Source organism: Podarcis bocagei (genome assembly GCF_964188305.1).
Source record: "Podarcis bocagei genome assembly, chromosome: 8".
NCBI classification, from domain to species: domain Eukaryota; kingdom Metazoa; phylum Chordata; class Lepidosauria; order Squamata; family Lacertidae; genus Podarcis; species Podarcis bocagei.
In genome coordinates this window covers 32,457,548-32,470,881 of record NC_138133.1, presented here as the reverse complement: position 1 = coordinate 32,470,881, position 13,334 = coordinate 32,457,548, and the positions used below count along the sequence as shown (strand labels likewise).

At 41.6% G+C, this 13,334-nt stretch overlaps 1 long non-coding RNA gene across 5 annotated transcripts in view; it reads left to right on the top strand.

The window, feature by feature from the left end:
* LOC308593936 overlaps positions 1-13,334 on the top strand; it is a 95,731-nt gene that overhangs the window by 22,906 nt on the left and 59,491 nt on the right. For 4 of the 5 annotated variants that reach the window (XR_014011106.1, XR_014011107.1, XR_014011108.1 and 1 more), the window contains exons 2-3: positions 1,242-1,317; positions 6,652-6,711. This is a non-coding gene — a long non-coding RNA (uncharacterized lncRNA). Of the gene's footprint in view, positions 1-1,241; positions 1,318-6,651; positions 6,712-7,706; positions 10,966-13,334 lie in introns of those variants that run through there. The other variant, XR_014011110.1, reaches the window with a different exon arrangement.

Sequence of the window (13,334 nt, the reverse complement as noted above, 5' to 3'; positions counted from 1 at the left end):
ACAACTGAACACAAATGGGGGAAATGGGATCATGCCGACAAGCCCTGACTTAGTCTATGGATATACCTTTGTACATAAAAAACTGTATGTCCATAGGTTCTGGTATATGCAGGTGGGTTCCTGTCTGACATACTGCTTGAATGTACATAGGAACCATGCAAAAAAGGTCAAGGGACACAACTTGTTGCTGGGATCCCATTCTCCCCCTGCCTAAGTACTGTACATTCGTTGTACACACATCCAGTCAATAGAACAAGTGCTGTTGTTTCCTCAGCTTAGCATATGAGGCTGCCTATGAGAGAGGAAGGTCCCTCGGCCAATAAAGCGAGATGAGTGCCGCAACCCCAGAGTCGGTCACGACTGGACCTAATGGTCAGGGGTCCCTTTACCTTTATGAGAGAGGAGCAAAGGCATATCTAGTCTACATAGCATCCTGTTTACCACAGTGGCCAACCAGATGCCTGTTGGAAGCCTGAAGAAGGGCATGAAAGCTCTTTAGCAGCTGATAACCCATAGCATTTTGCTTCTGATGCTGGAGAAAATATATGACCAACATGGCTAGCAGCCATGGATAGCCTTATCTTCCATGAATTTGTTGCATCTTTTAAAGCTGTCCAAGTTGGTGGCCTTTGCTGCACCTTGAGCCATCAAGTTCCAGTCTATGTGCTGTGTGAAGAACGGCTTCCTTTCATAACTTCTCCCACCATTCAACCTCTTTGACCACCCTATGTTCTATCTAGTATTATTGGGTTTCAATATCCAGTTGTCCAAGGTCCCCTACATTATCTGCTGTAGGATCGGCGCATAGAAAGAGGGGAGGTTAATGACAATGTTGCTTGATGCCAATGTTGTAGATGGTTCAACCTGTGGCAAACAATCATTTGTCATTTCCCCACAGTGAGCGCAGCCTGTGACAGGTCTGTAAGAATTCTGTAATTGACTCTCAGGTGTGTGGTCTCAGCTCGATGGGTCTGGCAGTAGGAGCCGTACTGTATTTTTCAAATTTTAATTTTGCCTTTCTTTTGTGTGGCATGCTGCCCTCTTTTTTGTTTTGTTTTGTTATGAATGGTGTTATTACAACGGCAATAACCAGATGCCTCAGCAGGCATATTTTCATTATGCTCCTATTGTTTATACGTGAGCAGGATTTTAAAGCTCTGTTTTACACTGAAGTGTCTGTTTCCCCTTCCTCCTTTTAAGTTTGATATGATTTCTCACTGTGGGCCATTTATTATTGATAGGACAAAGTGAAGTGACTGGAGGAGCCCTTATGAAGACGGCAGGGGAAACGCTGGAGAAGCTCGGAGCTAGACCAAGGTAAAGTCTGAATTGGATTTCATGTGTGAAGAACCTTTTGAACACCTAGGACAAGTGCTGTGCTATGTAACTGACTCAGGGACTTGATTTCTGAGTTGAGCACTATTCCTATGAATACCAGTTCCTGGGAACCATAGAATTGTAGAGTTGGAAGGGACCCTAAGGGTCATCTAGTCCAACCCCCTGCAATGCAGGAATCTCAGCTACAGCATCCATGACAGATGGCCACGCTTAAAAACCTCCAAGGAAGGAGAGTCCACAACCTCCCAAAGGAGATCGTTCCACTCTTACAAGAGTGCCATTGCACCAAACTCCTGCTTTCAGGCTTCCCCTAAGGCATCTGGTTGGCCACAGTAACAACACAACTGAGACAGATGGGCCTTTGGCCAGATCAAGCAGGGTTCCCCATACCCCCAAATGTTTTTGGGAATCGCTACTGGGTACTTTCAAAAGTCTGATATTAATACTGTGTTTGGTATTAGCTGTTTCCTCAAGTCTCAAAAATGAATCAAATCATTACCAGCTCAGCAGCAGTTTAAGAAGTGAAGGTCAGAAACATGATCCCTCCTAAGCCCTACTTGACTGCTCTGCTTGCATGTGACACCTACAAGCTAGCACAGAGAGTGGGGACGAGTGTGCTAAAATTTTCCCACCCACCCCCAATCGCCTGCCAACCAATGGAGGGTGGAAGTCTGAAGCAGGGAACTCTTCTATGTGTAGAGTTTCCCCATGCGATTTAGAATGTCAGTTGTGCAGCAGAAAATTCTATGATTGTATTATGAGTTGCATGTCTGCCCGAGACTTGTTTTATCCAAGAGAGAAATACTGGCCATTAAACTGCAGTTTATTCAAAAAGGGGGAATTCTCCCGGAATATGATCCACTTTACATGTTATCCTTGCAAATATGCTAGGAAGTCAAACATCCTTCTGGCTGAGATCCTGGAGAGCCTCTATGGGGTAGATATTACTAGGCTAGAAAGATGAATAGTTTGATCTCTTAATAATGCAACCTCCTGTGTTCCCTGGGAGTACTGTGCTCCTTGTGCCCAGCCCAGGCCTGTCAGGAGACAATTTTGCACTAGTGGTATCTTCTAAACTGCTTCCTCAAGGCTTTCCAGCGTAGGTTCTGTTATGTATTGGAAGACCCACCATTTAACAGGTTCATCCACACTTTGCTTGTCCCACGCTCAGAAAGCATGGCTGAGTGGTTTTCCATTATCCCCACTGCATTCTATGGAAAAACCTGCCCTTTACTGCTGAATCGGAACAAATGTCAGTTTGTGGAAAACCCGATGGACATTTGTTCCAATTCAGCAGTAAGGAGCAGGTTTCCCCTGGGCAAAGTGGCAGGACAAACAAAAGTGTTGATGAGAGCTCATGGAGTGCATTGCAGTGGTAGGTGTGACATTACTCAGGCATGGGTCACTGAGACCAAATCCTTTTCAGAGAGAAGCAGGTAAGTTGGTGCAGCATAAAAGGCTTAGCTCTGTGCAGGGATCTGATTCTTGGCTCAACATTCTGCTCTCTTGCTTAGGTTTCTCAATTGCACACCTTTCCCTATATACATTGCTCGCTTGGTAGGGAATTTGCATAGTGTGGTCACTGTGTTGTTAACAGCTACCACATGGTGCTTTTAAGAGTGTCCATGTGAGGACCATAGCATATTTGCTCTTTTCAATCTCTTTACTTCTAGAACAACCACATCTTTTACTCTTTTTTCATAAACAAGAAGCCTTGATTTATAGTACTAAAGAAAATGGTAAGTGACACAGAGACACACAGAGAGAAAAAACCCTGCAGGAGGAAGTATTAAAACATGCTAAAACACACACCCCTCCCTGGCCCCAAATCCTTTTTTATTCATATTTTCAGGAACAACCATCTCTACAGGGTACCTAAAAGATAATAATGTACTGGAAGTTCTCTGAGTTCCTTCCCTGGATCATCACAGACCAGTGCACTATAGATTTTGATTGCTTACTGAGCACTTCTTAACTGCGGTGTTATTTTAACCTAGGGCATTATACTGCCTAACCTTGTTGTGTTGGTTAATTATATTTCTTTCCTTTCTAGGAATGTAAGTTTACTCTGTCTTGATTATGCCAGACCGCAAATCCTTGAAAGGCATATATACTGTAGCTCTGGGGGTGGAAAGGGCCAGTTGGGCTTAAGCCATCTCTGGGAAAGCTCCACCATCGTTTGCAATTAAACTGGCCAAATTCCCTTTTGTTCCCACATTAGCAGCTCGCCTGCGGTGCCTCTAGCCTTGACATTGTTTTTCAGTTGCACGCTAAATTTCAGCGATTGAAAGAAATTTGGCCCTTCCCATGTTCATTTGGGAGGAAGAGAGTGAAAGAGAGAAATAACAGTGTATCTGATTAATTCTAAATTCTATACACCAGCAATAAAAACGTCAGTAAAAACTGCAAGCTATTGCCCCAAATTATGTCCACCTAATCCATCCTGATAATTTTTCCCATTGGCCAAAGGAAACAAAGTTCTGTAGCCTTAATTTTTGTCCTCTCCTCTCCTGCTTCCAGGGGATGGATTTTGCTTGTTTTGTGTAAACTGCACAATTTAAGTCAGCTCTAGAAACCAATAAAGATGAAACATACAACACTCCAGTGAAGTCATTTCGGAATATTGAATCCAATAATGTTAACCTGTGTCTGGAATTCCATATGGAGAAAAGATACTGCGGAAGGAGGAGATGTGAAATGTTTAGACGCCATTTCCCGTTGTTAAAACTGTGTGTGTTTTTGTGCTTTTTGGCAGCCCACCACTGCACAAGGAATGGGCAGTCTGTCTCCCTTTGGATGTTGCTGGACTGCGATTCTGATCATCCCTGTTGCTGGCTGGGGCTGATGGGATTTGTAGTTCCACATCTGGAGGGTTGTCACAAGTGCCACCACAGCACTCCACTCTAAAATAAAAGGCAGTGTCCTCCCCTTAATTTAAAAAGGGACCATATTTCTGGCATTCACTGCCAGAAGATCACTGCTCTTGCTGACAAGCCTTCACTGGAATGTGGCCAGTGAAAGGCAATAAATGGAAAGGTCACTAATGTCAGGCACACAAAACTGTTAGGCCACAAATTATAAGCCCTGTGGGCTGTCATGCTTTCTGAGCCTTGGGGCCATGTCACGCCACAGTCGGAGCTGTTGTGTTCAAGATGGGGTGTTCAGTAGGCTCACGAATCAGAAAGATCACTGTGGTACTCTAATCCTGACTATCTTTGCCAACATCATAGTAACATTGCTGCTACAAGCAAATTTATTTCATTGACAAGTGGGGCCTCCAGCACAATGCTGTGAAGAGGGGAGGTCCTGTTCAGGGCTCCAATCAGACCAGAAGAGGCAAATTGTGGTCCTGGTCAGGCCTCTTAGCTCAGTTGGTAAAGCATGAGACTCAGGGTCATGAGTTTGAACCCCATGTTGGGTGAAAGATTCCTGCACTGCAGGGAGTTGGACTAGATGATCCACGTGGTCCCTTCCAACTGATTCTAAGAATTCTGATGTGCTATGTAAATTTAGAGGGCTCCTAGGCTCATACATGAGCTTTTATAGTGCTTTAATAGGGTGGGGAGATCAGTTATGGAGAACGAAGTAGGCTTATACGAGTGTTTGTGTGTATTGTGGTTTTTTTATTTATTTCACGTCTCCCAAACACTTAATATCTTCCCTTGTCTAACCTGAACATTTACTCTAAACTGTAATAGGTCTGAACAGGTTAATTCCCTCATATTACTAGATATGCAGGGAGGAAGCTATGCTACACACAGTCAAGAGTAGTTTAAAGGTGGCTGAGCATGTGGTGCTAATGGGTGGTTGCTTTTTAGAAATACAAACCTGGAACCTCACTGCATCTTAAGACTGGGCGATATATCGTCCCAAACCGGTTTGAAGTGATATTGAACCGTGATACTGTTTTCATAATTTTTGACCTGGCAATACATCAGGAATCATTGGGGGGGGGGGTGCGCGCGTGCGTGTGTGTGTGTGCAGAAAAAGCCAATGTCTGTACATAGCTCCATCCTTATATCGGATATTGTGATATATCAGTATATCACAATGTTTAGCTGGTGATATATCACGATGTTGAAAACCAGGTATCGCCCAGTCCTACTGCATATGTACACTCTCCCTGCTGTGAGAATCATGATTTACCACCATGGTTTTTATTATACTTAATTGTGTTGAACCTTCAAAAAAGGTTATCTGTTTTAGTGAGTATCTGAGTTACATTCTCACTAATGATTTTTTACTGCCATGGTATTTTCATGAAGAAAGTAATAGAAATAAATCAATTGCCTTTTTCCTGTTTTTTGGGTGGCGGGCACCATCAAGTAGAAGTTATGATATAACTGAAGCTGCCTAATACCAAGTCAGACTAGTTGTTCTCCTAGCCCTGTGTTGCTTATTCTAACTGGCAATAGCTGTCTCCAGCAGAGACCTTAGTTCCCGATCTTCTGCTTTAGAAGTGCTTAAAACTTTGGGCTGGAGGGTTGTTGCCTGTTGCATTGTGAAGATCATAGCAGTTTCGGAATTCTACAACAACGTAACAAAGCACATCTTGTTTGATTGATGGAAGAAAAATAAGAACCTATACTTCAAAGGTCTGGTGTTTAGGAGGCTTTCCCCATATATAATCAGGTGAGAAGGGCATCCAAAGAGAAAGGCTCCAGTTTTATATTGCAATTAGACGATTCGAATTAAGTCGAGTTTGTTTTTAAAGATTAAGACAATGCACTTTGATGAAGGTTTTATTAGTGAAGATGAACCGTACTCAGAAGGGGAGAACATATCACTGCAGTCTGTCTAGCACTTCAGTGATATTTCCTAAATTAATCTGGAAATAGCTCTTGAGGCAGCGTGTAAAGATTATTAAGCATGAGGTTTTTATGTATGCAGAAAATTTGCTTTTGCATGATTACACTCTTAAAATGTTAATGCATGCGCGAGAAAATTGTGTTCCTTAATCTCTAAGAAATTTGTTTCTCAAAAGAAGCTCTTAGCTTTTTCTGTGCTTGCTTTATTAGGTGCTGAAAGCATGGTACAACTTTGCGAACGACTGTATATTAATAATGAACTAATTTATGCCTTAAATGCAATCACTGTATTGAGTAGCATCTTAAGTATATATATTGGAATTCTTACCCATGATCGGGGGAAAGGTGGATAGCATGAGAACCCAAGTTCAGTGCATCTTTCATCCGATGTTGATTTCCACCCCTTTAAGCCGCACTGAAATTTCTCCCTGCTTTATTAAATCATGAGTGCACAGATTTTAGCATTAGCCTAGCTAATTAACTTCTTAAAATTGTGTCGTTTCAGGAATTTGAGGAGAAGGCTCAAAAGGTCTAAATACGGAATGAACGCAGCAAAAGTTGGTTGGTAAGCAGCAGAACCTCCCAAAGGATGAAAGTCACTTACCACTAGTAGGGATTATAAACATGTAGGGTGGAAGAGGCTCACCTGTTTTCTTTTTTAAAATGATGAACAGCTATTCCTTTTCAGAAGAGTCAAATCTTCCAGAAATTCCTTTCCCCAAACACAACCATCTACAAAGGGCAGAGATAACAAAACAGATAAGATAAGGGGTGGCACCCAATGATGCCACTTTCTGCGGAAGGAATCTGTCAGCAGAAGAGGGTTAGAATAGGGTTGCCATACACGTCTTGGCGCTGTGGTCTAAACCACAGAGCCTAGGGCTTGCTGATCAAAAGGTTGGCGGTTCGAATCCCCGTGACGGGGTGAGCTCCCGTTGCTCAGTCCCTGCTCCTGCCAACCTAGCAGTTCGAAAGCACGTCAAAGTGCAAGTAGATAAATAGGTACCGCTCCGGCGGGAAGGTAAATGGCGTTTCCATGCGCTGCTCTGGTTCGCCAGAAGCTGTACGCCGGCTCCCTTGGCCAATAAAGCAAGATGAGCACTGCAATCCCAGAGTAGTCCTTGACTAGACCTAATGGTCAGGGGTCCCTTTACCCTTTACACGTCTTGAATTTGCAAAAAAAGAAAAGAAAACCTCAACAACTTTATTAGAAGCAGATTTCAATGGTCCCCTCTCCTCCCTGCAGTGCCCCGTGTACTTTCAAATCTCTTCCAGAGGGTAGCTGACCCTCCAGAAAAAAGATTTAGGAGTTGGGGCATGGGATGCTACAGGGCATGATTGCCAAAAATTGCTCTCCGCTTGTTTTGTTGATGGATTCCTACTGTCAGCAGAGAGTCACCACTGGATGCCATCCACAATCCTTCATTTGGATTAACCAATAAACCAATAAACCAATAGTGGTGATGATGATGATGATGATGATGATGATGATAATGATAATAATAATAATAATAATAATAATAATAATAATAATAAATGTTTTTTTTTGTTTTGTTTCAGAGGAGGTAAGCAGTGGCACATTGCTCAAGCAGTAAACCCCTTCTAAGTGCCATGCTTGGCTTCCCAGAGACATCTGGGAATGCTGGACTTTGGTCTTTCCCAGTGTGGTTCTTACCTATGGGTGTGATAAGGCATTATTTGCATTTTAAGGCCATGGAAGTATATGTTGTTGCCATTAATAATAATAATTATTATTATTATTATTATTATTATTATTATTATTATTATTATTATTATTTCTGCCATTATACAGTTTCCTTACCACTCAGTGACTCCTAAAGCAGCTGACGGTCAATGAAATACAAAAAACATAAAACCAAATCAATTATTAACACTGCACAACAAAACAGCAACTCGAAGCTATAAACATCAAAGGAGGAATCATTAAACAACAGAGTTTCCCTGCTCTTCAAATCTCCAGCCAAAAGCATATTTAACTGGAAAATGCAGTAGCAAAATAGTTTAACAATTTGGCCCAATACCAATTTGTAAACTAAAAGCCTATGGCCTCAGTCCTGTAGTTCACTTATTCTGAGTTTCATTTGTTTTTTTTTAAACTCCAAAGACAGCAGGTATGCAAGCGCTTAGTCACTACAAAAATGTTTAGGCTCTTCTTCATTCATGTAGTGTTGGATCCAGAGCAAATTTGTTATGCTTTGTTCCCATAGAAGTCAATGCAACTTGGGCTACAGACCTACACATAGGGACTGTAAATACCTGAGAGTGTTTGACTTGTTTCTGCACAGATGTATAAGGTTGCACTGCTAAGTTAATAATCAGTAACATTACACACTGATTTCAGTGGCGCCTAACTGCTACTAATTTGGTCTGGTTCTTCTCCACACTTCCATTTCTCCCATGATTTCTACTCATGGGTCCAAGAGGTGTGTTTTGTCCTACCATTTGTTCCAATTCAGCAATAAACAGTGGGGTTTGTACCTCTGGCTAGAAAGCACAGAACAAATGGAAATGTAGAAGAGCTCACTGGGAGGGGGCATAGAAATACTCAATTTTAGCTGGCAAAATATTTTTAGTATGCCAAAAGGCTGTGTATACATTCCCATTTACTCTGCAGGCAGTGTGCTGGTTTGGGAAGCAGTGTACACATGGCATTAGCCGCAGTCCATATCTAGCTGGTAGCTATCCTGTTGTTGCTTATGAAATGCTGCATTTTGATGCATTTCCCTCTAAACCAGCTTTGATCCTAACTGAGAAAAAGAATGACACAGCTGTGTTTTAAGCAGGCAACGTGTACACATGTTATAGTGTGTTGGGGACCATTTCAAACATTTCCTTTCTTCTTCCCTGGAGATAAACAGGGTGCATAACATCACTACTGCATACTGGACTTCCTAATCTGTAACTTTGCAGGCCAGCACCAGGCTGCAGAGGGACTAGGAAAGCATCTCTTAATAAGTAAGCATGTGGTTTCACCACCAGGAGTTAGAAAATTCATGTAAACAAGTTCCTCTCTGAAACCTAGTTCTCACAGGCATCAGATGAGGGGGGGAAACCTGTTCGTCAACAGCAGGTGACTATACCACTGCAGACTGCAAGGGGTAGGGAATGATTATCCATCTAATTAAATTATCTCCTTTTAGAAAGTTAGTATGCCCATGAAAAGACAACATTGCAACCTTTGTTGCTAACGTCTAACTTTTATATAGAATGGATACACATGAAGACCCTTGGATCATTGGTTGCATGCTTAAAGTGTTACAGAGATGACAACTCTAATATAATAAAAAAACCTAATTAAAATGCAGTGTGTGCTTAATTTGTCATGCTCTCCTTCATCAATGGTTCCTCCTTTGCCTAGGACAAAAATGGGAAAGACCCATATGAATGGGGTGGATTGTGATCTAATTTCACAACATATTATGGTTCCTAACATAGGAAGGCATCTTAAACAGTCAGATTCCTGGTCTATCTGGTTCAGTGTTGTCTGAACTGGGGGGTAGGTAACCTCCATCCTGGGGGCTGAAAGAGCCCCACTAGGCTTCTGTATCCAGCTCATGGGAGTCTCCCCAGGCCACATCCCTCCACACATTACTTGAGTGCTTTTCCTAGCATGTTAACTGGAACTGAGATGCTGCTTCTTGCTTGAAATGTCTGACTTACATGGCAGGAATGTAACCTACTGAGTGAAGGTAAGAGTTGTTTCAGTTCTTCTGCCTGTTGTTACCTCTGGTCCCACCCACCTGCTGGCAAGCCCCACCCCCCGGGCTGCCCACAAAAGAATGTGACGTGCTGGCTGAAAAATACTTATCTACTCCTGGTCTACATGGACTGACGGGCAATGGTTTTTTCATAGTTTCAGACAGGAGGCTTTCTCAATCTGGAGATGCCAGAAATTGAACCTTGGATCTTCTGCCTGCAAAGCACATTTTCCCAAAATGTCTGTGCAAATTAAGAAAATATCATATTGAACCTCTTTAAAGCACCTTTGGCTTTTAAGAGGATAGAAATCTTGTGCTTTTTGGATCATGACTTTCAGTTGCTATTTGTTGCTGATAAAGTTTGTCATCTTATTTGGGACACTCAGAAGCCCAACTCTAAAGGGTAGCCGCTATTCAGAAAAAGTTGATTGCGATTAAGTGGAGGCCCATTTCCTTTTCATAGGACTTAGTCCAAACTAGCTTTGGCTGGGCAATGGCCAACGTGTTGGGGATCCAGAGAAAGTTGTCCTTATCTGCTCCTGACAGCTTTGGCATTAATTGCAACGAATATGTCCTTCTGCTTTCAATGGGAGTTAGATGCAACTAATTTTCTCTGGACAGAGGCTAGCATAAACAAACAGCATTATATTACAGACTCTGTAGTGTCTCAAACTTTCTACCTTTAACTAAAATAAGTATTTATTTGCATATTTTGGAATAAGTGGAATACAACAAATCTCTATAATGGTTTCGCACTTGGAACACTGTCCATGTAATGAATACTCTACAAACTCAATAAGATGTTCCTGGATTAAGTTTGCAGTGATAGGTTAATTTGAGGATTTTACTGTATGTTATTGAAGGATTTTTATTTTGTTGGTCCTTGGATTTGTGAGATCCACCCTGACCTCCTTTATTCATCATCTGCATTTCATGATTATTTATTTGTTTACATGTTGTTGTAGTTTAATGATTTACTGTGTTTGTATTAGGTAAACTGCCCTGGGAGTTTACCTAAAGCAAATAAATATTTATTGTGTAATCCCAGAAGCTCCCAGGTTGGTTAGCAATGTAAAAATAAATAAATTAAAAATGGAGTATTTGTTGTTTAGTCATGTCCAGCTCTTCCTGAGCCCATGGACCAGAGCACGCCAGGCACTCCTGTCTTCCACTGCCTCCTGCAGTTTGGTCAAACTCATGTTAAGAGCTTCGAGAACACTGTCCAACCATCTCGTTTCCCAACATCAGGGTCTTTTCCAGGGAGTCTTCTCTTCTCATGAGGTGGCCAAAGTATTGGAGCCTCCGCTTCAGGATCTGTTCTTCCAGTGAGCACACAGGGCTGATTTCCTTCAGAATGGATAGGTTTGATCTTGCAGTCCATGGGACTCTTGAGTCTCCTCCAGCACCATAATTCAAAAGCATCAATTCTTTGACGATCAGCCTTCTTTATGGCCCAGCTCCCATATTGCATAGAAAATACCAACTAAATCCTAAACTAACTGAACTCTGGGTATTTATTCAAAAGCTGTTTCTTCTTCTTCTATCATCATCATCATCATCATCATCATTATCCTTAATAGAACTAGTGCTTCTGTGTGCAACTGAGCATACAACCTCTGTGTAGATCATTGTGTGTTTATCCAATAAAATGCTTAATATGAGCAGCCTTGAAGGATAACATTGCAAGATGATCTTATCAGCAAATTGTAAACATTGCTATTTTGCTGGAAAGGTTCTCAAAGCATTCCCAATAGATAAAGCTAGAATCATAGAAACATGTTTGAATATCATAGGTGATAGTATGAGAGAAGACAGCTAGCTGGATCTGCTTTCATAAACATGTATTCTGGATGACATTTTTGTTTGTTTCTCACTATTTCAGCCCAACATGCACCCACCCCATTTCTCCTAATGCCCTTTCAGGGTCATTTGACTTTTCTCCCCCATCATGCCTGCTGTCTTTAACATTTCCCTCACCTTCCTCCATCCTCCGGGGGTTAGGGTGGGAAGCTTTAGGATACAATGTCACTAACAAATCAGGGCTTTTGGTCTAGATTTCTTTGACAGTCTGGACAGGCAATGAACTGTATCACCTATCCAGTGCTTCCATAAATCATAGTGGTATGTGTGTCTCACCTTGGGTGTTTTTCAACATTCAGAACATTCATTGTGACCGAGATGGTCAAAAAGACATCAGGTTTCAAATAATTCAAGAATGCAGCTACCGGTGGGATAATTTGTACATTCCTTCCATTGAAAAATCTTAAGCTTACACACATTAAAGCAGAAATGGTTTGAATACCCCAGACATGGAAAGGGGCAGGGATGGTAAAATAATATCATTGTACGTCTGGTAAGAGTCCTGTACTCTTTTCACAGCTCATAGTAAGAGGAAGACGAAGAGCATTCATTATTTATCCGATAATTTAGATATAGTCAATGTACAAGGAGAAATAGCAACACAGAACTCAGCCAGTCAAAATAGAGAAAGTATTATGTCTTATCTCTTTATTTTTATTTATTTTTTTAAAAAATACTAATCATGCCCTGTTCAGATTTGAATTTATTTGTTCCTTGTTTTGCTAGTCTAACCATGATGTAATTCAAGTAGCTGAGCCTAGTTAAAAATGGTCCCTTTAAGGGATTTTCCACACATGATGGAATATTACATAACAGAAGATGCAAAATGGCATTTAAGAAAAAATAAAAATATATAGCAGTTGCACTGTACATAAGATCTCTCTTCTGAATTAAAATTCATGCATGGTATGAATTGTGAAAGGGACTTTTTTTAAAAAAAACTCTCATAAGTAAAAAGCTCTAAGGGTTTTTTCACATGGGCACACACCAAATCCAGAATGCTTTCATGAAGAACACTTTCGGCCAAACTGAAATAGATACGAAGCCCGCCCACCCACCCCCTCCAAGTTTGCCACTTTAAAAAGCAATTGTGAATTACCCTGCATCCGTTCATGATTCAAGAATGGAATCAATGAACCAGACTGAGAAGATGTTCAGTTGTAGAAGATGTTCAAAAAGCAGAACCGCAGTGGACTAAGCCTAGAGACCACCCTCCCTCCTACCCCCTCCTTCCAAAGTATCTGCATGAGGTCGTTTTTGGCTGGAGGTTGTAAAAGGAACACACACACACACACACACACACACACATATTTTCTGAAATCAGCCTAGTGATCTGGAAGAGGAGAGCGGCGCTGTCAACTTGAGAAAACAGCAGTGGAAGTGATTAGTTTTGCTTGGGAGTCAGAGGGAAGCCGTTCTGTCCTTGCCTTCTGGATTACTAAGGAACAGAATCAGTGCCAGTTTATGTCACAAGATGACCTGATTCTTCAGACAGAGTAACCGGAACCAACACACACACAAACACAGAGGATCTACATAACCCAAGTCATATTTTACACACCTGTCAGGCCAGTTAATTCATAGCCATGATCATACACTGTTTCTGTAC